This window comes from Tenrec ecaudatus, chromosome X (genome assembly GCF_050624435.1).
Source record: "Tenrec ecaudatus isolate mTenEca1 chromosome X, mTenEca1.hap1, whole genome shotgun sequence".
In the NCBI taxonomy this organism is placed as follows: Eukaryota; Metazoa; Chordata; class Mammalia; order Afrosoricida; family Tenrecidae; genus Tenrec; species Tenrec ecaudatus.
The window spans coordinates 164,465,027-164,491,642 of NC_134548.1; the positions used below are offsets into that span (position 1 = coordinate 164,465,027).

The 26,616-nt window shown below is 44.3% G+C and overlaps 1 protein-coding gene and 1 pseudogene across 1 annotated transcript in view; one reads left to right on the forward strand and one right to left on the reverse strand.

Moving 5' to 3' along the window:
- Nucleotides 1–5,179: 5,179 nt before the first annotated feature.
- Nucleotides 5,180–26,616, forward strand: part of MTM1 (myotubularin 1) — a 132,154-nt gene continuing 110,717 nt past the window's right edge. Inside the window, exon 1 of the mRNA XM_075538702.1 lies at nt 5,180–5,250. The gene's annotated coding sequence lies outside the window, so the exon portion shown is untranslated. The remainder of the gene's footprint in view (nt 5,251–26,616) is intronic.
- On the reverse strand, nt 17,559–20,541 carry LOC142433837 (protein NipSnap homolog 3A-like; annotated as a pseudogene).

Consider the following 26,616-nt stretch of genomic DNA (forward strand, 5'->3'; position numbering starts at 1 on the left):
AAATCGTGGCTTGGAGAAATGTACTTGGAAGAGCTAGGATTTGAACCAGGATGTGAGAAAGGCATGAGAGTCATGTCTGACCTTCTCTGGCTTCCCTGTTGCCACAAGTCAGACATCAGACGTGCCTCCACCTTCCATCCTTCTTTACCCTATTCTGACACAAACTGTTCCTCCCACAACACTCTACTTCTGTGCTGGGTTCCATAATCCATCTCAATGGCCACTCAGAACTCATAGACAATACTCACAGGTATGGAGGGGTACTAGTGTTAGGCTGTGATCTGAAAGGTCAGTTGTTTGAAACCACCTTTTCTTTTCTCCTTGGGAGAAAGAAGGGGCTTCCTACTCCTATAAAGAGTTACAGTCTCAGAAACTCATGGGGGGCAGTTCTACCCAGTCCTGTAGAGTTGCTATCAGTCAGCATCGACTCAATGGCAGTGAGGGTTTGTTGTTGTTGTTTTTAAGGGAAGGTAGTAGGTTAGCACCAGCCAGGATCAATAAACACTAAGGATACAGTCACCGGTCCACAGTAACAGCTCTCCTTGATCACCAGCCATGTCTCGCTCTGTTCCTCAGCTTCTTAGCCATGTGACCACTTGGTCTCTGCCTCTGAACCAGGAAGCCCACCCACTGCTCTGCCTCACAGCTGGGTTTCTTGATTCCAGGTGCTTTATGCTAGAGTACAGTGCCCAGGGAGCCAATTTCACCATCATTTCTCACAACCTCTTTCTTCAGCCTTCTCCTTCCTCTATGTAGAATTCATCCCATTTTTAATCACCATTCTGCCCTGGCCCCCAAACAGGGGACCCAATAGAACAAGGTGGTTGCAGTCCCCAGCACTGAGTTCATGTCAATCAAGACAGTCCTAGGGACTGAAGGATTGGAGCCCAGAGCCCAGGCTGTGGTTGCTTTAAGGGAGAGGAACAAAAAATGAATGTATTCCTTTCCCAGGAGACTTGAGGTGGAATAATAGGGGCCGCTCGCCAGGCTGAGACTGCAGAACCACTTGGTCCTTCTGAATCCACTGGCCTCAGCGTCAGAGAGCAAATGGAGCCCAGAGAATAAGCAGGGAACTTTTGGAAGGATGAGTGCTCAATGTCCCACCAGGGAAGGGTGCAGCAGCAGCTGTGAGACCTACCAGGTGTTGTCCCTCTCCCTTTTGTTCAAGAGCCTGGGTGGGAAGGGCACCCCGCTCCCCCCAGGCTCCTTGCCTTTGCAGGTTAGTCAGAAGAACCCTGTAAACACACAAACACACGCGCACACTTTAAGCCGGCAGATGCACTCTCTGTCTGATGGGGGGCAGGACTTGGCCAAGAATACAGAGACCTCACCAAGGACAAGGTGGTACCTCCTCCCTAGTGCTTGCTTGTCTGTGCCTCATTGGCTCCCACCCATGCACAAGATGGCCAGGGTATTCTCTCCACTGGCCTTCCTGTTTAGGCTTTGTCCTCATAGAGCTGGTCTGGCCTGGGGTGGACCACTCCAGCTTGAGCCAATGGCACTGGGCTTATTAAGGGATTTCTGTATGCCAGGTGCACCATCCAGCACCTTCCCCTTTACGCCTATCCACATTTCCCTCTGTCCCTTGGCCTCAAGATTCCCAGATATTGGCAATCCAGAGTTCTTCTGCAGCCCTTCTGGTATGCAATGCATGTAGTTGAGAATGAATCAAATTTCCTCAGCACCTTTTTGAACTCCAATGCAAAGGTGAGTATGATTCAAAGAAGTACATAGTGGAGGAAAGTGGTGGCTGTCAGCAAATGATGAGAACGAGTGTGAGAAGTCCTCTGGTAGGTGTATGCAGAGGAGGGAGTTGTGTGTTGAATCTGACCCAATGCCAAGTGCTATTTGCCAGCTTTCTAGGAGTTTAGCCACTCCAGGAGAAAGAAGCAACATGTGGAGAGGGTCGGAGAAAGGAAATCATGCACATCTCTCTCCAGAAGCATGTTTATTTGGTAAGTTTGAACTGTCGACTTTTCTGTTAGCAGCCTGGTGCTTAACCATTGCGCTACTAGGACTCCTTAACATTCAGAATAGTGCCTTGGCATAGGTTGTATGCATGGGTGTAGATTCCAACTTATAGTGACCTTTTCTGAGGTTTTCTACACCCATAAAGAAATATAGTCTTGGAAACTCACAGGGGGCAGTTCTAGCCTGTCCTATAGTACAGGTTCACTATGAGTCAGAATTAATGCAATGGAATTGGGTTACTTAGATCATGTTGAACTAATACTACTTAAAGTTATTAGACTTATTGTGCAGTGTAAGGAATATACTCGGCTAACTAAGAGAAAGAGATCCATATTTGTACCCATTCCTAAGAAAAGCGACTCAACAGAATGCTCAAACCATAGAGCAATATCATTGATATCACATGCAAGTAAAATTTTGCTGAAGATCATCCAACAAAGGTTGCAGCAGTACACTGAAAGGGAACTACCAAAAATTCAGGCCAGATTCAGAAGAAGATATAGAACAAGGAATATCTTTTCTTATGCCAGATGGATCTTGGCTGAAAGTGGAGAATACCGGAAAGATAGAAAGATGTCTACTTGTGTTTTATGCACTATGCCATGGCATTCCACTGTGTGGATCATAACAAACTATGGATAACCTCGAGAAGAACGGGAATTCTAGAACACTCCATTGTTCTACGGTGGATCCTGTACTTAGGCCATGAGGCAGTTCACACAGATGAGGGGATACTGAATCAGGAAAGTTGTGTGTCAGGGTTGTGCCCTCTCTCCATAATTATTTGAACAGTATGCTGAGCACATCATCAGAGAAGCTGGATGATATGAAGAAGAGTGTGGCATCAGGATCGGATGAAGGTTTATTAACCACCTCCATTCAATATGCAGATGACACAACCTTGCTTGTTGAAAATGAAGCACTTGCTGTTGAAGATCAAGGACTGCTGCCTTCAGTATGGATTACAACTCAATATCAAGAATACCAAAATCCTCACAGCTACACTGGTAGGTGAAATCATGATAAATGGAAAAAATATGAAAGTTGTGAAGGATTTTGACTTGCTTGGATCCACAATCAATGTTCATGGAAGCAGCAGTCAAGCGATTAAAAGATATATTGCATGAGGCAAATCTGCTGCACAAGACCTCTTGAGAATTGAGAAGAAAGGAAGTTACTCTGTGGACTAAGGTGCCTGACTCATGGTATTTTCAATGGCCCATATGCATGTAAAAATTGAACTTTGAGTAAGGAGAACTGAAGAAGAATCAATGCATTTGAATTGTGGTCCTGGAGAAGAATGTTGAAAGTATCATGGATGGCCAAAAGGACAAACAAATCTATCTTGGAAGAAATACAGTCAAAGTCCTTCTCAGGGACAAGGATAGCAAGAATTCATCTTACATATTTTGGACGTGTTGTCAGGAGAGACCTGTCCCTGGAGAAGGACATCCTGCTTGGCAAAGTGGAGGACAGCTAAAAAGAGGAAGGCCCTCAGTAAGATGGATTTACACTGTGACTGCAACAATGAGAACACAGGGCCAATTGTGAGGATGGTGCAGGACCGGGCAGCATTTTGTTCTGTTGTGCACAGGGTCAATATGAGTGGGAGTTGACCCAATGGCACCTAACAACAACATAAAGAATACTATGCATACTATTCTTTGTGTTTGGAGTAAATTTATTTTATTTGATTACATAGTTCAATGCAATGAATTAGTTAACGTGGCTTTGTCTAGCCGTAGTCTTTATTACTCCCATCCCATCGCATGGTTTTCATTTTTCTGGTGGGCCGGGGGTAAGAAGCTGGGAGAAGCTACTAATAGGAGCACAGGGTTCCGCTGTGAGTGGTTGTTAACAGGGTTTATTGTGATTGCCATCCTGCTGGGTATACAATCAGCCAACTCAGTGGCAGGAAGTGCGGGAATTTATAACCAGTACTAGAGAAGGTGCATGAGTGGAGCGTGTCCTTTGGATCTCTGTGCATTGAACCTCCTTGATCCAGGAGACAGCTGTGACACCAGCGGGGAAGCAGAGGAGCAGCAGCAGAACCAGGAGCCAGAGCATGGGACAGAGCAGTGGACTTCCCAGCCCACAGAACAAGGAAAGCTGAGTACATTTGGGGGCTGGAGACTGGCGTGGGGATTGGGGTGCCTCAAGAGACTTAATTCAGGCAGCTGGAGTTGAGTGCCTTCAGGTTCAGGCTTATAGTAGAGTTGCATACCCTCGGATCATTTATTTGAAGCCCTAAAGCTTTGTAACATTGATTAAGGAGGGCTGAGGGCCAGAGAGAGGCCTTTCTATGGCAACGGCAGAGAAGACACTGTTCTGACAACTGTATCCTGAACATTTCTCATCTGAATTGTAACCTGCTAACCTCTCTGAGAAATCTCAATTGTGCGCAGTCTGAGGTCTGTGTGAACATTGCAAGGGATTGTGGAACCAACAGAGCAGTATTTTGTCGGCAACAGTTTACACACTGAATTGTTTCATTATTTAAATTTCCTTTTGATTATATTAATGGTCACCTGTCCCAAAACTTTCACTAGAAATAACTTGTCTGAAACCCTTCCTTTTGCTGAGTCTCAATTGGGTCCATGCAATGGGATGCCCCTCCTTGCAGGACACTTCCAGCTGTTAGCTGGGTTTGTGAATTGTAGATTTTGCACCAGAGTGAATGACATTCCTTTCTCATAGTATCCTATCCTCACCCAGTTAACTCTGTTCCCAATAATGGCCCCATTTGGAAACATGCTAAAGTTTTAGCTAGAGAAATTTTCCCTCTGGATTTTTCTTGAAGAAAAACAGTGAGACCCCCGACACCGGTCCTGGGACTGCACTTGCCAGCAGCCTCCGCTTAGCACTGAATCCAACTTCCCATACCAGGGTGGCTCAGCGTTTTGGAAGAGCCCTGCCCAGTCTGGGCAACCTATTTGGAACTACAACTCCCAGCGGCCTCCACGCGCCGGACCGTCCAAAAATGGTTTCCCAGTCGTCTCTGGGGCTTTCTCTTCAGCCTATCACGGAGGCCATTGCACAGGCTGGCTCGGACGAAGAGCCCGCCCCTCGGAGCTGCTTCCCAGGCCCACCAGGAGCACTCTTTCGCCCTCCTCCCGCTCCGTCTCCGCCACGTGATGCAGCTCGGCCAACCGGCGTGCGGAGGAGGGCGGCGGGCGGCGGCTGGAGGCGGGGAAGCCACAGGGGGCGGGCCCCGGAGGGGGCGGAGCAGGGCCCGGGAGCGGAGCAGCCTGGCAACCGCGGTGGTGGCCGGAGCCGGAGGTGGGTGCGCGCTCGGGGCTGGCCTGGCTTGGAGCCGGGCGCTGCGGGGATCATGGGGGGCTGGGAGGGCGGGAGGAGAGGTTGGCGGCCCGGGCTTACTTGTCCCGCGGGGCCTCTCCGCACCCGACGGGGCTGTGGCCGAGTGCCTGGCCGCCCGGCGGGGTAGGGCTGAGGTCGGCCGGCAGGCTGGGCGGGCGGGCCGGCAGGTGTCTCAGGGGGTGAAGGTCGGGCGGGAGTCAGTCCCCACGGGCGGGGGGTCTGTCGCCGCCCCCGGACTGGACTTCGCTTCCCTAGCCCGGTCATCCCTACCTCCCTGGCGGCTCTCGGTGGCTGGTTCTCGCCCTGCCCCTCCTAGCGGGTCGCGCGGCCACCGTATCCCCCCCGTGGGCCCGGCCCGCCCAGGACTTGCCGCGGAGTATGGGTCGTCACGCACGCGGAGTGTTTCTGGGTCACGCACGGGAGCTTTCTCTGCTTTTGCAACAGTTGAGGGAAGATCTAAGTGGGGATGGTTAGTTCCCTGATACGCAGTCGGAAGTATGCGCAGGAACCGGCTAGCGCCCTGTGCTGGGTTGCCTCCCTTAACTGGCCTGTGCTGTGCGCAGGAAGTGCAAACGAAGTTTAGTGTTTGCTTAGGCAAACAGTAGTAGTCAATCTGCTGCTGATAGTGTAGTGTAGGGTTTATAGAGCGCGTCCACGGTGTGAGAGCCAAAGTGAGTTAGGACTGCTTTTAAACTTGCCAGACCTTCTGTAGAAGGGAAATCGGCATAGACCTTGGAACTCTCTCCTATAGTTCAGTTTTTCTCCCAGATGGGGACACAAAGGCCTAGAGAGGGTTTCCAACATTGCCATTACTTTCATGGCAACTTACTGGCAAATCCAGGTTCCGAAAGGGGCTCTTTGGTCTTCTGTGCAGTGTGAGTTTTTCTTAATACAGCTCATTTGGGTTGGATTCTTCACAGTTCCAGTAGCCAGACCTTCTGCATACCCTTCCAAACCAGTTTATCAGCAAAGTAAGACACGCAGACTCGTTACTATGGAGACGTGGTGTACCTTCATGGGAAACACATTGGGCAGGATCCCATGTTCCTCAGATTTGACTCTGAGGACTGTTTCACAAAATCCAATCTACCCTTAAGGGATCCCACCCCCACCCAGGAGAATCCAGCCAGTAGGTGCCACCTCCAGCACCAATGTAGGAGGGGGCTTCAAAAAGTTTGTAGGACAATTCCAGTGTCTGTTTATGCCCTTACCCCTCAGGATCTATGAAGGCCCCTCCTGTAGCAGCCTCCTTTGGTGGTTGAAAGTGAATAGCCCTCATTGGGGCTGATCACGTCTCTTACTGGCTGTTAAATACTGTATACACGCGTGTATAAGTCGTGTTTTTCAGCACATTTTAAATGCAGTTTTTGTGGTAAAATTAGGTGCTTCGTCTGATATTTGGGGTGGCTTATACTCCAGTATATATGGTAAGTGGTCTCCCTGCCTTCCAGCCTTCACTTGCATTTATCAAGTTGTCAGTGGTTTCATTCATTGACTAAACTTAGGAGTGCCCGGTGGTGTGTGATCATTTCTTCAAAGATGGCCTTTTGGATGGTCAGTTCAGTACAGCCCTGACTTGAGTTACCATTTAACTGCTTCCATACAAACAATCCATGATTTCAAGCACCTACATAGGCGGTCTTCAAAGCCCTTACAGTCTCTTTCTCTAGCTGCAGGAGGCTCGCTAGAATTCAGTATTATTTGTTGATTTCATGGCAGTGTCTTCCCGGTGAACCTCTTCTCTCAGAGGCTGGTCAATCTTGGTGTTAGTGTGGTTTGTAAAGGAACTAGTTCATTTTGAAATTAGGTAAGTGCAGCAGTACCCAACTTCCTAAGCCCAGGCATGCTAATAAAATAGCATTAATGATGGCTTCCAATGAGGATTGATCTTTTTAGTACCCAACGTTTTCATTGTTCAAAGACTTCAAAGCAAGTGTTTACATTTTTTTACAGGTTCTGAAATAGGATTAAAGCCCCCCACACACAAATACCCCAGTATTCTTTGGTCCAAAATGAAAGGAGGATTAACAAAGTGTAGTTGCTTTAGAAACCCCACCGAAAGCACATGTGACCCGTGCTCCTATTGAGGGTTCCAGCAGAAAAAGAAAAGCAGAGACACTTCAAGGCTTAAGAGGCAGCCAAGGATTTTAGAAGCTGGAGTGTCTTGTTATTTCTAGTCTATTCAATTTTATCACGGAATAATAGGTTGTTTTCATTGGTCTTTAGTAATTTCTCTTCCCTGTTTGTGACCTCTTTGAAGTTCTGCTTTATTTTCTAGTTTCTCACTTCATTATTCCACTTTGGCAGATTGGATAGAGTGGGGTTGGGAATCGATGGAGTGGGAGGACTGTTGACTACAAGATGTGGACTCTGAGTTGGGCAAGCCACTTGGATTTGAATCCTGGCTCTAGCATGAGCTGTGTGACCTTAGCTGCTCTGTGCCTCAGTTTCCCTTTCTGGGAGAGGAAAATAAACAATTGGCCTAGTCCTAGGTTTGAGAGCATTGAAAGTCGAACCCAGGATCCAAGTTCAGAGCAGTATACTGCACATAGTAGGCGTTGAAGAAAAGTGAACTGTTACTGAGTAACTGAATTATGCACACTTTAAAAAAATTAGCCTAGCTGTACACTTGGCAAGCCCGTAAGCTTGAATCTCAATATATTTCTCTGCACTTCACTGCTGACACGAGCTTTTAGTCTCAGTGTGGTGTTGGTCACAGTGCCCTCAGTTCTTGCAGTGCTTAATCCCCTGTACCTTTTGGACTTAGAGATTGCTTGAGACCCTGTTTTGCTTGTTGCTACAAGCACTAGTAGGAGAAGCCTTCTTACTCTTTGACCTTGGAAGCATATGTATTCCAGGAGACCCGATTGGAGGGAGTTGAGATAAATCCAGTTGCTGTCCTGTAGTTGGAGGGTAGCTTTTCCACAGTGAGAAACTCCCCGCCCCACTTTTTTATTAGGAGTATGGCAGCATCTCTTTGGAAAGGTAGCTCTTCTGTAAGTGCTTACACTCTGTTCAACCAGTAGGAGTATGGGCAGGGAGGACATCTTTGTGAGGTGGGAGAAAGCTCCTGCACTTAGTTTTCAGAAGCCAAGTTCAAGTCCCCATTTGGCCCTTGTTAAGTCTGAGACACTTGTGCAAGTCATTTTCCCCACCATGGCCAGAGTGCCTCCATTTGTCAGACAGAGCTAATCACCCCTGCCCTGCCGAGTGTCTGCAGTTCAACCGTGTGCATCTGAGCCTTTGGGGAGCTTTGTAATACTCTTATGATTACTGCATGTGTGCGTTATATAAGCCATCGCTATTTGGAGAACTGGTGTAAGGGCAGCCGTCCTCTCTGTTCTTGGCTCGTCTCCCCTGGAGTCGTCCTGTCCTTCTCTCTTCACCACTGAAATAGGCAGGCACCCCTCAAATGGACAGGGAGCCATTGATACACCGCATGTGTTTCCATTTTATTCATTCATAAACTGGTGAAACTGTCACAGGAGAGCAAGGCGACCCCTGCATGGGGGCGGTTCGCACAGGGTCTCGGGCCACTCTCCTTCCTTGCGCAGTAAGATGCCAGCACTTGTGGACATTTCTACTCGCCAGCCCGTACCGTTTTCTGTGCTTAAACAGGCTGGGTGCCTGGCCACCCTTTTCAGGTACTCAATTTTGCTTCTCAAGCTCTTGAAATGTCTCCATAACTAGTGTGCCTTGGTATCATTTTCCCACCTTCCATGCACACAGGCCCACTTCAGAGGTGATGTGGGTTCCTTTCCAGCCCACTCCCAAAAGGCATAGATGGCAATCAAGCCAATCACATGACTGTTTTGCTCTCCAAGAGCATAAATAAGCCATGGCGACGCTAGACTTTCATCTCTGAAGTGTAATGGAAGCGTAATGGAAGAGCCTGAGATCCCGAGAGAATGCCTTGCATGTGGCGCAGACACGTGTGAAGTGAGCACGTGCTGCTGAGAAAAGGACACCGATAAGCTTGCTTGCCGCTGGGTTGCCATGAAACTTCCAGTTTTTCAAAGGTGCCACAGCCACGAGGCACAATAAAGTGAAGTGCCATCGAGGAACTAAAATGTGCCCTCCATAGGGAGGCCCCCTTCTGAGCACACAAACACTGATGGGCTGGGGTATGCCCAGTCTGCGTTTGTGGAACCGGCTTTGGCTTATGCTGGGCAAGAAGGGCTCTTCGAATTTGTTTGACTGTGCTCATTTGTTGCATGTCCACAAACCATGCTCCCCTTCGGCAAAGTGAAACCTCTCAGGCTTTACCTTTCACATGAGGAGGAAAGGCCTAAGGATCTAGTGATGGGAGGGTGCCGTCTGACCCTGCTTTCGTTCCTCTGTCTTGATTTAGCTTGCTTGTTGTTTTAATGGCTCGTCTACTTGGCATGAAAGAGGTGAGGGAAGTTAAAGGACAGGAGTTGACAGAAAAAAGGTCAATGTAACTAGTCTGCAGTGCGGATTCTGTTCTGACTCTCTTGCCTCTAAATCCCGGCAGCCCACAGTGCCGTTCTTTCTCTAGCATGGGATCCTTGTTTGGCGTTGATAATCATGCCCTTGCACTTTGTGTGATACTGCCATCAAGTCCATGCCGACTCATAATGATCCTGAAGGGCAGGGTCTAACTGCCTCTGTGGGTTCCGAGATGTTCAATCTTTATGGGAGCAGACAGCCTTGTCTTTCTTCTGCAGAGCAATTTGGTGGGTTCCAACCTCGGAATTTGTGGTTAGCAGCTCAGTGCGTAGCCCAGTGCCACTGGGGGTGGGGGGAGTACTTTCCTCGACGTCAATGGAATGGGCTGCTTAGGTAGGGAGGGCATTGCAAGAAAGGAAGGTGGATTGGGCAGAGGGCAGCCTTCATTTCCCTTATGGCCCCAAGAGTCCATCAATTCCCTTCTGTGGTGATTTAGGAGGTTCAGCAGGCCCAGAGTTGGCTGAGGTGTTTTATTGAAAGAAGAAACATGACTGCAGGCATCACCCCCTAACCCTCCTGTGAAACATACCAGTTATTGTGGGTCAGGCATTGGGAGACAAGAAGGGGAAGGAGGATTGGTCTTTGGTTTCAGTGAGACCCCAGGCAGGCTTGCCCTTTTCACTGGTTATGTGATAAGCAGGATTTGAGAAACCCCAGCCAAAATTTCATTTTAAGCTTCCTGTGTGGAAAAAAATGAAGGCTTTCTGCTCCAGTAAAGAGTTAGTCTTGGAAAGCTACCACAGGGAAGTTGTATTCTGTTCTATAGGGTCATTGCTCTGAGTCTGAATCGACTTGCTAACAGAGTTTGAGGGTTTGGGGGTGGATTTTGCATATAATGGGAGGTTCTAGTGGGGCTTGGAGTTCTGGGCCCCTTGCTGTGAGACCAAGCTGCTAGACATGGCCTTGCTCCTCAAAATTACAGCCACAGACCATTAACCTCACCTGTGAGCTTGGGTGATCTGTGGAACCTCAGGCCCCACCCCAGCCCTCTGGAATCCCAAGCTGCATGTTAATAGGACCCCATGATTGGTATGTAAATGAAAGAGACCACAGAGTTGGAATAGCAGTTCCCAGCCTACCCACTGAATCACTGCCCCTTGGGTTTCCGCAGCTATCAGTCTTTACAGGAGTAGACAGCCTGATTTCCCCCCCCCCAAACCCCCTAGGGAATGGCTGATGGGCTTGAACTGCTGACCTGTGGTTAGCAGTCCAATGAGTAGAATAACCTGGGCTGCTGCTTTGAGACAGCAGAGCTGATAGAAACAGAATGCAAGCCACACATGTAATTTTCCAGGAAAAAAAATGTTCAGTATCCACGTAAAAAAAGGAAAACTGGTGAGATTAATTTGAATGGTCTTTTACTTAACCCAGCACCGCTGCAACAGTTACTGGTGAGATCCTGAGCTCACTGCCTTCCATTCCCTTCTCACTCCTCCTAGTGACTTTGTACTGGGTTTCTGAAGCGGTAAATCTTGACTGGTTTGAGTTTGTTCCCTCTTCTCCCATGAAGTTGTTGGGATCTGAGGTGTGCTTTACATTTACAGCACATCTTGTTGGGACCAGCCCATTTCGTGTGTTCAGTGACCCCAGGAGGCCTGGTGCCTTGCTTTGCTGATGGCTTGATCAGACCTGATGTTTTGGGGCCAGTTCAGTGACACCTTACATTAATATTCGGTGTGACTGGTGCCAAGCCCCGTACCCAGCGCTTCTACATACATTTCCTCTGAATGCTCACAACACTGCTTTGAGGTTAGAGAATATATCCCCCCACCTCCACCCACCCCCCACACCATGGAGGAGAATCCTAACCCAGGCGGATTGTCTTCTTCTTCCGTCTGCAGCCTCAGCCAATGCTAAATATTCAGTTTCAGGCAGCTTCCTGCAACTCTCGTGACTAGCTACCAAGGACTTGTGTCAGTTTCAGTTTTGCAAATTGTCTTCAGAGGACATCATTGGTATCTATGAGAAATGCAAGCTTCTTTCTTGAGGGGAACTTCAAAGCACCCAGGCAGTGTCGCTTACTTCTCTGGCTTTTCAGAGGGCAAGGGGTTGTGGTCTCAACCTCAGACCTGTGCATCTCCCCGCTGGCTGCACACTAGAACCAATCTCAAATACCTAGCGCCTGGGTCCTACCCACAAGGATGCTGATTTATTTAACTACTAAGTCAAAAATTAGCTGTCTGAAACCACCCTGAGACACCTCAGAAGAAAGGCCTGGCGTATGTAGTTCTGAAAGGTCTGTCTTGAATGCCTTACGGAATGCAGTTCTACTTTGAAACCTCAGTTGGAATCAACTCTACAGAGAGTGCTTTAAGTGCTTAGGATGAGACTCAGAAATCCAAGTGCTGCTCACTGAAAAGTGGTGCCTTGAAAGAAAGGCCTGGTGATGAACTTCTGGAAAGCCAGCCCTGAAACCCCCGTGGAGCACAGTTCTACTCTGACATGCAGGGCGTGCCAGGAGTCAGAGTTGATGCCACAGCAGCTGGTTTTGAGGGTGATACCCAGACATTTGCATTTAAAAAAGAATGCATTCACTTTGTCATTTTTAAGGTGAGAGGACTTCAAAAAGTTCATGACAAAATGGAACTAAGATACTGGAATTTTCCCACAAACGTTGTGAAGCCCCCTCGTTCAGCAGTCCTGGTGTTCAGCAGAACAACGGATCAGAGCAGTTTCTGCATTAGCAATTCAGTGACAGTGCTGGCCGACTCTGAGCTGGGCCACCATTTGCACCCTTCTCCTGTAAGTTGTTCCTCCCCCAGGAACACAAATTCACTGCCCCCTTTACTTTCTATTCAGTCTTCTGTGTTGCTGTTGTCAATTTGATCACATATGAATCTTCAAAGAGCATGATGTTCAAGGCAGATCTCCCCCCCCCCAATGGTTAAGGCAACCTATTATTTGGCTTTAAGAAGATTTCAGAGGATAATTTCAGTTTATCGGTTAAAGATGATCACAGAGCAGTAGTTTCGGGAGTTTACCCGCTCGTAGTTCACAGAAAGTCTGGAGTCCATAAGAATTTGAAATTCCATTCTGTATTTCTCCCTTCTGATAAGGATTCTATAGAATCTTTGATCAAAATGTTCAGTAGCTGAGCACCATTCCGTGCTGCTGGTCTCATGGCAGAGGAGGTGGTTCAGACAATTTTTTAAAATTTCCGGTGATTTTGCCTTGTAGCCAGGGTTGAGATTTACTGCTACAAACAAGTGCTCCTCCACCTTTAATGTGCTATGAATCACCTGGTTGAAATGCAGGCTCTGACTCAGTAGGTCTGGGGTGGGGCCCAAGTGTCCGTCTTTCCAACAAGGGCCCAGTATTTCCAATAAGGATCCAGATGATGTTGAGGCAGTTGGGGCATGGCTCACACTTTGAGTAGCCAGCTGCATCAGAATCACCTGGAGGTGGTTTTTTTTTTGTTGGTTTGTTTTTTAAAAAAATTGTTAAAAACAAGCCCCTGGCACCCTGCCTGGAGTTTCTGATTCAGTAGGTCTGGCTGGGGTGGGGCTCAGACTTTTAGAAGGAGCAACATTTTCAATATTGTCATTGAGTATTCTGCTTACTTTAGGTGCTATATAGGCACACTTTTAATTCATTGCTTTGGACCTAAATGGATGTCAGGATCCTTCTTTTCTGCCTTTATGGAGATAGGCATTTCCCCCTTCCTTGAACCTCCCGAGATCATAGTGGGCTTTGCTTCAGGCTGCTAACCAAAAGGTCAGCAGTTTGAAACCACCAGTCAGTCCATGGTAGAAAGATGAGACTTTATATTTCCTGAAGGATTTCCAGTCTCGGAAACTTCGGGGGGCAGTTCTATCCTGTCCTATAGGGTCCCTATGAGTCACGATGGACTTGATGGCAGTGAGTTGGATTTGTTATAGTGTGTTTGGAAACCTGATATAGACGATGGGGTATTTTAGCAAACAAATCGACCTTGCAAGAAGTACATCCAGGATGCCCCTTAGATGCAAGACTTAAGTCTCATGTACTTTGGCCATGCCATTAGGAGGGATGAGTCCTTGGAGAATACCATGCTTGGTGAAGTAGAGGGGCTGCAAAAACAAAGGAAGACCATTAGTGAGATGATTTGATCTGGCTACAACAGTGGACTCAGGCGTAGCAGCAGTTGTGAGGATGGCTCAGGACTGGGCAGGGTTTCTCTTGCACAAGGGGCTGCTGAGTCAGAACCAACTCGACCATACCTGACAACAAGATCACAACAACTTTTAGGAAATTGCTCATCTAGCTGGGCTGGATTGGACCACATTTTCTTCAGCACATTTCCATCTGTATTTGTGAGTGACCTTTGGGTTGAATGTCCCTCCCTGTACTGTTTTGTTTATCTTTGTAGCATGATTCTGCTGGCCTTATCTGGGTAGCACAAAGAGTTGCTTGCTTGACTACTGACCAAGAGATTGGAGGTTCAAATCCACACAGAGATTCCCTGGAGACTCAGGCAAGAAAAGTCTATGGAGCATAGTTGTTTTATGACACACTCGACGTCCTGACAACTAGGTGCAACTGGTTTGGTTTCCTTGGATTTTCAGTTGTGAGTTGGGGATCATCATTCTCTTCCTGTTCTCTGAACATTGGTACATGATTGACTGTTTAGTTGAACTGGCCCACAGAGCCACCTGTCCTGGTATGGGAAATGTTTAAAACCAACTGCCATTGACATGATTCTGATTCATTTTGACCCGAAAGGGAAGAGTACAACTGTTCCCTAGGGTTTCTGAGGCCTGATCTACATCTCTATGGGAGTGGAAAGCCTCTTCCTGAAAGCCAGTCTCTTGCCAATTGGCTGGCGGGTTTGAACCACTGACCTTGGTAATTAGCTGCCTAATGTGTAACCTATGCTAGCCGGGCTCCTTGGGAAGGTTTTTCAACTGCCAGCCAATTTCTGCCTGACATGTCTGTGCTTTTCAGACCTAAACCCTAATACAAGGAGTTACCCCCCAAGAACTGGGATTTTTTTTTAAAGCTAAGTATTTGATTTTTTTTTAACAAAACAACCTTATCACCTTCAAAGTTCTCTCCATTACACTTAATACATTTGTCAAATCCGCGATTCCATTCTTGGAAACACTTTTCAAACTCATCTGTTTGGATGGCTGACAGCACCTCCCTCATTTTTTTCTTCACCTCTTCAATGTCATCAAATTGCTTTTCTTACATGTCTCTCTTCATTCTTGGAAACAAAATGAAGTCTCACTAAGTGAGGTCAGGTGAGTCAGGTGCGTGAGGCAAGAGAGGCATGCTGCTTTTTGCCAAAAACTGGCCCAATGAGATGGCTGTGTGAACAGTTGCATTGTCGTGATGGAAAAACCAGACCCCTGTCTGCCACAAATCAGGGATTTTTTTTTTTTGTTACACACTGTTGCACAATCTTTGCAGAACCTCTGATTAGAAAGCTTGGTTAACAGTCTGACCTGGTGGAACTAACTCTAAATGTACTATGACCCTCACATCACATCCGGTTTGGGGCCGTACTTCCTTCCCTCCCTCCCTCCCTGAAGTTTCTCAATTGTGATTATGCCACCTACTTGTTAGTAAAGTTAGGTGCTTCTCTCTCTTTTTTAGTGTTTTTCTTGTTGGTTTAATTTTTAAAATGAGTTACAACTTTATCTGACTTTACATTTAAGCTCATAAATCCAGGTTTAGTCAGAAATCTCACTGCCATCCTAGTCTCCTGCTACCCATGCTGTTTCCTACTCATAAGTAATCACTTTGACTAGTTTTTAGTTCATTGTTCTGTGGGTTTATTATTTTTCTGTCATTTGCAAACTTGAACCAGCATGCACACTGCACACACTTAGGTATACATATGTGTAGTTCCTGCTTCCCTTTCCTTATGCAGGAGAAAGGCCAGGCTTACTATTCCTGTAAAGAGTTACAGTACCTGAAATCCACAGGGGCTGTTCCACTCTGTCTTATAGGGTCGCTAGGGATGGTGATGTACTCAGTGGCAGCGAGTGAGTTTCCTTATACAGATAGAAGCTTTATATAGCTTTAGATAGACACTGTTCATTTTTTATGTTTGAAGTGAATTTGTAAGTCATTAAAGACTCCAAGACACTTCAGTTTTACTTTTCCTCCTTTTTAGCCACTAAGACCAATATTTAGATCTGAGGGACAAGGCATCTGGAGAGAAGGGGGGGCGGGTATGGGTGAGTATGTGAATGTGTTTTCCATGAAGCAATTTAAATTTTATTTATTTTTTTGTTATAGTCTCCATCCCTCACCTCCCCCTGTTCCCACACCTGTCCCTGGCCTCTTCGTAGTCATCAAAGTCTTGTCTATTAGTGTATAAACCACATTTCTTCCTTTTGGTTTTTTCTCAATAACAGTGATGTTATTAAATGTGTTTATCTTTGTAAGATTGACTAAGTTTGCTAAGCATAGTGTTCTCTAGTTTTGTACATGTTTTGCAGTGTTTAAGAGAGTTAGCATTGATTTTTATTGATGCATAAAATTCCATAGTGTGAATATACCAGAGCAGAGCTTGTTTATTCATTCCTCTATAGTTGGGGTTTTGGGTTGTTTCCATGTTTTTGCTGTTGTGGAAATTCCTGCAATAAAAATAGGTGTACATATGTCTGTTTGTGTTGTATTCTTTTAGCTATTTTTTAACTTTTACTTTTATTAGTTGGGATTCAATACATATATCATTCTGTATTTCAATCATGTCAAGTAGAATTGTACATTTTTTACCACAATCAGTTTTCAAACAATCTTTTTCTACCTGGGCTCCTTGACATCGTCTCCCTTTTTTAACCTCCCACCACTACTGAACCCTTCTTCCCCCCCCAACCCCCTCATTCTACTTGCTGTCCCTATAGATTCATCAATCCTGGGTTTCATAGACTGAAAAACGGAAAAGCATGTAATACAGCTTCATGAGGGTGACAACCATTTACATAAAACCTCTGAGATACACTCCAATAAGCAAAAACAAAAACTAAACAACACCAACCAAAAATACAGAAAATTTTGGAAACCAGATCAGCGCTGCCTGCATTAAAGGGGGAATCTAATGACAAAGTTTTAATTGTTCAGGTCAGATTTATGCCTTTCATCTTCTAAACTCTTCTCTCCCACGCACTCATTGTTAAGTGACCACTTTCCTCCCATCCCTCAATTTCAGATGCGGGGAGTTCTCTGGAGGTTTATTCCCTACTAGTTACACCAGTGCATCTTGGGCTCCCACTGTCCTCCTTTGCCTGCTGCACCTGGATTCTCAGAGTTTAGACTCTGACACTGATCCCTCCTTTGACTTTGGGTTATATGGATTCTAATCTTTCAGTGACTCATGATGGTGTGCTTCTTCCATGTGGACTTTGTTGACATCTCACTTAGATTGCTGCTCGTTTGGAGACAAGCATTACCCCAGACACTATTTTTATCTGATAACTGGGCACCATCTAAATTCTTTGCCACGTTTTGCTATTAACACCCACATATTCTGTGTTCCCTTCTGGGGGGACAGTATTGAAATTATTTCAGTTTCTTTCCATTCCTGGGTCTATGCCTTTTTTCTAATTTGCTGTAACTTGGGAGTTAATACATATGTTGTAAGATAGCTATTTCTAATGTAGAACAGATATTGAAATGCCACAGAAGAAATTAAGAGACCAATTTCCTGAAGTGTTAATGACAAGGACAGGGGTAGCTTTCAGTAATGCAAGGGACATAGCCAATTAACTTACCACCTACTCCAAAGGAAAGAGAGTATCTCCTGGAAGAGTTTAAGCCCCATTAGCACACAGCCAGTGGTTAGTGACATGTCTCATTTCAGTAGGGAACTATTTCAACGGTGAAAGAGATGTAGGAATCAGAAGCATATTCTGTTGTGATTCGAGGTAGTTGGCACCTTCCCGGACAGCTGCAATGACTCCGGGGTCCTCATTAGATTGATGTCTCCCAGCTGCATGGCTATCTGAACTCTCGTTCCACCAAAGAACATGAACTCTGTTGAGTTCTCCATATTCTGTGTGGAAAAGTCCAATTAGTTTGTTGTACTGTAGATTCACATGGGAATGAACTGCCTTTTGAAACGCATCAGCCCACAGAGCTGGTCCACCAGGTTTCATCTGAAAAGCAGCCAGTTTGTAGACTCCTTCTTTTGGAGGCTTTTCTGTTTTGCACCATGGTACCAGGTAAGTAATGTCACACACTTGTTTATCCATATGAAGCAAATTGGGAATGAGGAATTGTTCTTGCCATTCCTTATCTTTGGCCAAAGCTTTCCGAACTTCAGCTCGATGAGCAAAATTATCGTACTTCCAAATATGAAACACTATTCGTTCTGCCTCCGAATTCTACGTTCCAGTAGCCAGTCAGTTCAGAGTGAGCGGTCCGAAGAAGAATGTATTACTTCATATTTGCTAGGAGATCATTCCTCTTTGAGGGTTTAAGGTAATAAGAACGAAATTCATAGAATGTCCCATCGCATTGTCTGGGGCCTGAGGCAAACTATGAACACACCTGAAACGCGGCCAGCCGCGTGGCCAGAACCCTGCTCAGGCTGCTTCGGAGGGCAAGCACGGTGAAACTTCCAGCGCTGGGGAGACAGGCAGCCCGCCAGTGGCCTTTCCCGGACTTTTTGTGTTGTATTCTTTAGAGGATATACCCAGTAGAGAGATTGCTGGATCATAAGGTACTTGAATTTGTTTAAGGAAGTGCCATACTGATTTCCATAATTGTTGCATTATTCTACATTCCCACCAACACTGTAAAAGCGTTCCTATCTCTACATCCTCTCCAGCATTTGCTATTTATTGAATTTTGACAAAGGTATCGGTGTGAGGTAATATCTTGCTATTTTAATTTGTATTTCTCTTATTGCTAATGAATGCTTGAGACCATTTCTAAGTATGGCTATTAGCTGCCTGTATGCTGTCGTTAGTAAATTGCCTATTCATGTATTGTGCCCAATATTTGATTGGGTTATGTGTGTTTTTCTTGTTGGGGTGTTGTAGTTTTCTTCAGATTTTGGAGATAAGCCTTTTATCTCATGTATTATTAATGAATATTTTTGCCCAATCTATGGGTTCTCGATTGTCTTTTTTTTTGATGACGTCTTTTGTTGTGCATAAATGTGTTTTTAGTAGGTCCTAGTTCTTTATTTTGTCTCTATGGTGTGGATATTTTTCATTATGTTCATAGTCTGTTCATGTCTTGTATTGGGGTCCTTAAGTTTGTTCCTATTTTTTCACTGATGGTCTTAATAATCTTGTGATTTAGGTCTTTGATCTGTCTTTAGTTTGTTTTTATACATGGTGTGAGGTATGGGTTAGTTTAATTCTCTTGCAGGTGGAGATTCAGTTTTTCTAGCAAAAGCTGTCTCTTGTCCATTTAATGTGTTTTATTTCTTTATAAAAAAAACTAGGGCACCTATAGACACTTGGTTGGATTTCCTGGGTTTTCCATTCTAATCCATTGGTCTTCGTATGTATATAATATCATTATATTAGTACCAGACTGTTTTAATTACTGTGGCTGTATAGTAGCTTGTAAGGTCTGGGAGTGAAAGCCCTCTTATTTTAATAGTATTTTATTTATACTGTTTCAGTTTCTTGAATTTTGGAATTTCAGGTTTTTTCTGTATATATCTAATGTTTCTCAGGTATGGTTCATTCCTAAATATTTACTCTTTTGTACTGTTGTTGTAAATGGTATTATTCTTTTAATAACATTTTGGCATCATCATCCTTACTATACAAGAATCCAATTGATTTTGGTGTATTGATCCTATAGCCTGCTATGCTACCCAATTTTTCAATTAGTTTGAGGAATGGTTTAATTGAATCTTTGGCATCTTCTATACATAGGATTATTTGATCTGCAAATAGATTTTTATTCTGTGCCTATGTGGATACCTTTAATTTCTTTTTGATGTCATGGCTCTAGCTAAAACATCCAGAACTATATTAAATAAAAGTGGTGATAAAAGGAACACCTTGTCTTGTTCCCCATCAAAGAGGAAATTATTTCAATTTCTTTCCATTCAATGAGATGCAGGCTATTGGTTTTGCAAACAGGGATTTTATTGTGTTGAGAAGTTTCCATCCTTAACTATTTTGTTGAGTGTTTTTATCAGGAATGAAGGGTCAATTTATCAAATGCCTTTTCTGCATCTATCGATATACTCATATGGTTCTCTTTATTTTTGTTTATGTGATGAATTACATTTTTGTGTTCTAATATTAAACCATCTTTTCATAGTATGAATCCCACTTGATCATGATGTGTTTTTTTTGGTGCTGTTGTTGTTGTTTGATGCTCAGTTGAATTCTGCTGGCTAGTATTTTATTCAAGACCTTGGCATCTGTTATTCATTAGATATACTGGTCTGTAATTTTCAATTCTGCTGACGTATTTGCCTGGTATAGGTAAAATGAAGGAGCTCACTTACCAGAGACACTGTTCTGCCTCTTCCTCTTGTCATATACAAGTATACCTCAGAAATCGCTCTTAATTCTTGCCCCTCTTGTATTTATCCTATTGTGCTTAAGTTCAATGTTTCAAAAATGCTTCATTCTTATGCACCTCTAGTATGTTCTTATTTCTAGTCACTTGGGAGTTGTTAGTCACTTTATTTTACAATATACAGATTTTTAGGCGACTTTATTACTTTCTAAGGTAATTGTATCAGGTCAGAGAATGGGGTCTGGATTTTGTTGGGGACCATTTTATTGCAGTATTTTGGGTCTTTTGCCTTCGCTTGCTGTTTCCATATTCAGTCACGTAGCAGCAGTTCATGCCTTTCTTTGAGCAGTATCCCATTTTCTGGCTGTAGGCTGTGCATTTGCTAGTTGACAAGCATTTTGATTGATCCACTTTGGGGCCATCAAGCATAAAACTACTAGTTCATACAAGTCTTTGTGTGGACATGCGTTTTTATTTCTCACATGTGAGACAAAGTGTAATGTTGCCGAGCTGCATGGTAATTGTGTTTACCACAGCAGCTCCCTAATAGTTTTGTTAAGTACCTCCCTATTTGCGAGGAGCCTTGGCGTAGTGGTTATGCATTGGGGCTGCTAACTTGCAAGGTCAACAGTTCAAAAGCACTAGCTACTCTGAGGGAGAAAGACAGGGCTCGCTACTCCCGTTAACAGTTCTGTCTCAGAAAATCACAAGGGCAGCTCTACCCTATCCTATTGGGTCACTGTGAGTCAAGTGTTGACTCGGTGGCAGTGAGTTGGGTTTTGCTTTTTGTTTCTTTTTCCCGAAAAGGAAGCATTAGGCCAATTAAGTTCTAGAATCCTCAGAGTTTTTGCTGTTGTGGCAGCTAGATCCCAAGGTGGCTCCATGATTTCTGTCCCTGGTTTTCACACCCTTCATAATCACTCTTTCCTGGAGTGTGGGTGAGGCCTGTGGAAAAAGCGTGTTTGAAGATGTAGGTGAAGGTCACACATCACTCACTTTTGAGTGACTTAAAAAGGCAGTTATTCTGGGTGGGCCTGAATAATGCAGGTGAGAGACCCTAAAGGAGGGATTGAGGCATCCTTGCAGTCAAAGATTAGCCTTGTTGGCTTGGTGAAATGGGCAGCCCTATTGAGGAAGTTGACATGTCCAGGAAAGTGGGGCTGATTCCAGCCCCCAACCAGCAACATGCCAGGCCTTCAACCCTACAACTGGTAACCTGACTGCCCTGGGAAGCAGCCCCAGATGACAGTGCAGCCTGGATAGTGCCTTGATTATAACCTTGTTGGTCTCTGAGGACCCAAATAAGGTGTGTTTGGCCTCCTGATCACAGAAACTGAGATAGGTGTATTTGTGTTACTTCCAATGGCCAAGTGTTGGCAATTTGCTGTACAGAAACCGAAAACAAGGGCATCTTGGTTCCATTTCAAGTTAGTTCTGTATCTTATGTGAAGTGTAAAGGGCAAGGACCTTTTCTTTGTCCCTGTGAATATGGACTCTTCCCAGTGTCACCTGTGGAAAAAAGACTGTCCTTTTCCCATAAGATATCTTTGTTACAATTGATGTATGTATATGTATGGACTGTGATAAGAGTTGTATGAGACCCTAATAAATTGTTTAAAATAAAATAAAATAACTAAAAAAAGAGATATCTTTGTACCTGTGTTAATTTCCTAGGGCTGCCATAACAAAGTGTCACCAAGTGGGTGGCTGAAAACCAAAATGCCCTCTCTCAGTTTTGGAGGCCAGAGGTCTTAAATCACTTGGGGGCCAGGCTCCCTTTGAACTTTCTGGGCAAGAATCCGTATGTGCCTTGTTCAGCTTTTGATGGTCACTGGCAAACCTTGGCATTCCTTGACGTCTCTCCACTTTCTGTTTCCCTCTTCATGTGGCCATCTTCCCTGTGTGTGAGACCATCTTTTACCATAGGTAAAAACCCCAGACATTGGATTAAAGCGCACCCTTAGTCAGTATGATGTCATTAGGGCCTGATTGCATCTGCAAATACCCTTGTTTCCAAATAAGGTCACATTCTTGAGGCCTAAAGGCTAGGACTTCAGCGTGCCTTTTCGGAGGACATAAGTCAAACCACAGTGGTAGCTTGGTTGAAAATGAATTGATAGTTGCTAGGAGCCCTAGTGGCATAGTGGCTTTATGTTGGGCTGCTTACCGCAAGGTCAGCAGTTTGAAACCAGCAGAGCCTCCACATGAGGAAGATGAGGCTTTCGACTGCTTTAAGGAGTTACATTCTCTGAAATCTGAAGGGGCAGTTCTACCCTGTCTTACGGCATGGACTTCCAAAGTATGGAGGCATGTCATACAACCTTGCTAATTTTACTTTTTAGTTTGAGTAGCTTTCTTGTAGTATTAAGGTTTTCCAGATATGTGAGCATGTTTTCTGCAAATATGGTTTCTTCCTTCTAGCATGGATTTTTTTGTTTTGCATTATTGCAGTTGCTAGGATCTCCAAAAGATGTCTAACCCATGTGGTAAGAACAGACAACCTGCTTTGTTTCCGCCCATAGAAAGCATTCCATCTTTCACCATTAAGTCTGATGTTAGCTAAAGGTTTTCATAGATGCCCTGTCTATTCCTAATTAATTGTTTTTTTATAATCATGAGTACAGATTTAGAGATTGTTATGTTTGTAGAGGCCATTTCTTTGATAAATCTTTCTCAAGATGTTATACCTCATATAATACCTCATGAATGACCCTGTTGACTGTACACAGCAGGGAGCTTCAGAAAAAAACCATGGGACAGGGCTTGGCACTACATCAGACCCAACTGGAAAAAACTCTTAAGTGTCAGCAGACAGACCTAGAACTATCAGTTTCCTTTCTTTTCTTTCACCTATGTCTATCTATATAAGATAAGCAGGACACACAATCCTGTGGAGGAAACAGTGAGACTGGCGGTCCAGAGGGGACATGGGAGAGGATGGAGTGGGAAGTGAACAGCCTCAGGGATGAGGTAACAACAAGAGATCTAAAAATGATGGTGACGTGGCCTGGTGGGGTTTGATCAAATGCAATGTATCCAAGAAGAATTACCGAGAGTTGAATAGAAGGTGCGCATGATAGTGCGATGGGAGAAAGGTGAAAGGAAATAAAGGATAAGAAATAGGAACCAAAATCTATTTATATATATAGCTATAGGCATGTAAATATATTAATTTATAATGAAAGGGACAGAGGCCAGTGTACATACATTTATAGGTTAAGTATTAAAATAGCAGATGGACCTAGGGCCTCTAAATCAAGGCCTCCCTAAACACAAGAACACCTTGTTCTAATAAGCTGGCACTCGTTGATACTCACCTTCCCAACACAATCACCGAAGATAAAATGGGTGCAGAAGCAAATGTGAAGAAAGTAGATGGTGCCCAGCTATCAAAATATGTAGTGCCTGGGGTCTTACAGGCTTGCTGTTAAGCAAGCAGCCATTTAGCAGGGAAGTAACTAAGCCTACATGGAAGAATCACACCAGCCTGTGTGATCACGAGCTGTCGACAGAATCAGGTATCATGCATCAGAAGGCCCCAAACAAATGATTGTATCAATGTGAATGAGGGAGGTTGGAGTAGAGACCCAAAGCCCATCTATAGACAATTGGATATGCCCTCAGAGAAGGGTTACAAAGAAGGGACAGTTCAACCAGGGTGCAATATAGAATCGACAAAACACACGTCATTCCTTCAGTTCCTGAATTCTTCCTGCCCCCCACTACCATGACCCAGTTCTACCTTACAAATCCGGCTATAATGGAGTACACACTTTGGTACAGATAGCAGCTCTCAACACATGGAATTCAGGACAGAAAACCCTCAGGAACAGTAGTGGGAGTATCAATATGAAGGTAGGAGGATGGTTGGGGGGGGGGGGTAGAATGAAAAAGGGGGAACCTATCACAAGGTAGGATATATAGCCCACTCCCCAGAGGAATGAATAAAAGAAATATGGGTGAAGGGAGACGATGGACAGTATAAGACACAAAATAACAATAGTATATAATTGATCAAGGATTCACAAGGATGGGGGAGGGAGGGGGAAAAAAAGAGGAGCTGATACCAAGGGCTCAAGTAGAAAGAAAATGTTTTGGAAATGTTGATGGCAACATATGTACAAGTATGCTTAATACAATTTAATACAATTTAATGAAGGATTGTCATAAGATTTGTAAGAAATCTCCAATAAAATGATCAATAAATCTTTTTTAAAAACATGGAAAATTGGATTAAAAATTGGATTTTTTTCAAAAATTTTCTGAGCCCCTTTTTTGGATAGTCATCTTTATACCTATCATCTACTCCAATGAGCTCCACTGCCCATCTCTTCCTCCTTATGTTGACAATAGAACTTGGGAATTCTTTTTAGGCGTGGGTGGGCAGCACCCAGTGCTCCTTCAAAAGGTATGCAACTGATCTGTGTAGGTTTCCTCTCTATATTGGTATGGTATTGGCATTACTTCTTCTCTTTGCTGTCCTTTTGACATTTGTTTTTGTTCTCCTTGCCTTTTTTCATTGTTTCTGTCCTTTTCCTAGATTATTTCTCCCATATCTATAAAATGTTCTTCTCTGTCCAAGAATGCTAAATTCTAGAGATGTGTGTGTTCAATCCTTTGACCTCTTTGGCAGTAGGACTGGGGAGGCAGCTTGTGGTCATGGCTGAGAGAATAGGCGATTGCTCCAAGTTAAGAAGATAACCGTTGCCCATACTGTCTGAGTCATGGCAAGTATTTCTCTTTGGAACAGCCAAGGTTTCTAATTAAACCAATCCCTGGGCATTCCCTTTGGACATTCCTTCTTTAACCACTATGGCAGGATGCCTCGTGGACAGGCTACTAGGTCTCTTGTTAATCTCTGCGAAGTTCGAGGTTAATCTGTCCCTGTAAATTAGGATGAATCAAGAGGTATCAAGCTCAGCATTTTTCAACAATTAGGAGACAACCTCTGCCACCACTACCCCACCCCCTTTGTCGGCATTTCTAAACTTCTCACTTGATTCTTTTTGGTTTTATTGCATGTAGAGAAGAGTTCAAGACATGCTAAAGCTGAATTGTTCAGCATGTTTCCGGAGCCCATGGCACATTTGAACCAAGATCCTCAGTAATGTCTGATCATTGAGTGGGGATCAGGCATTTGGTTCTAGGCCACAGATACTATGAGACACATCTATGACAGAGAGACAGTGGGTACTTGTGCTCTGGGGAGTATTGCTTTTTATTGAGGAATTAAGAGTAGTTAAAAGTTACATGATGGTATATTATGTAGCCCTTAACTCTTACGTTGGTTTCAATAGCAGAATGGTAAAAATACTCTGAAAATGACAGGGCTGCTAGAATCAATGCTGGCCATCACAGGGGACTACTTGGAAGACCAATTCATTTAGTGACATATGCTCTGATATGCTTTTGAACAAGTGTCTCATTACATCATAATTGTACCTCATAGGGTATTGATTCTATTTTGACTAGCTAACAATACACCTGTTTTCTTTTTAAAATAAAATTTCTACATAATCTTCCATGATATTGAATCGTGATACTTCCATGATACTGAATAATTATAGTGGGCAAATAAGAAGGAATGTTCGTGTTCTCTCTCTCTCTCTCTCTCTCTCTCTCTCTCTCTCTCTCTGTGTGTGTGTATAGAGGGGTAGAGGGGGTGCTAAAAATCAGGTCTCAATGGTAAGGTGCTACAGAGTCAATTCCAACTCAGGCCAACACCATGCACAGCAGAACCCTGCTGAGTCCTGTCCCAGCCTCACCATCATTGCTATGTTTGAACCCATTGTTGTAACTTCTCTGTCGATCCCTCTCAGGGAGGGTCTTCTTTTTCACTGACCCTCTCCTTTACCAAGCATTGTTCCTTCCTGAGGACATGCCCAAAGTATCTGAAATAAAGTCTCGCCAACCTTATTTCTAAGGAGTATTCTGGCTGTATTTCTTCCGAGAGAAATTTGTTCCTTCTTCTGGTAATCAGTAGCATATTCAGTATCCTTCATGAACACCATAATCCAAATGTATCGATTCTTCTTTAGTCTTCCTTATTCGTTGTCTAACTTTCATGTGCCTGTGAGATGATTGAAAATGCCATGGCTAGGGTCTGGAACACCTTAGTCCTCAAAGTGACATTTTTGCATACTTTAAAGAAAATCTTTTGCAGCAGATTTGCCCAATGCAATGCATGGTTTTGATCCATTTTACAGTACAGATGAAGTTGAGAATAAAGATGGAGATTCTCCTTTGTGATCATCAGATTTTGTTACATAAAGATGAAATTTAAAAATAAAAACAAAACTTTGAAGTTCAACTGTGCAAGCAGAAGATAGTGTTTATCTTCATATTTATTGGATCATCTGTTAGAGAATTAGACTGGCTGACATGTGTTACTGGTTAAGAGGGCCAGACTGACTGGGTTTGAATTTTAACTTC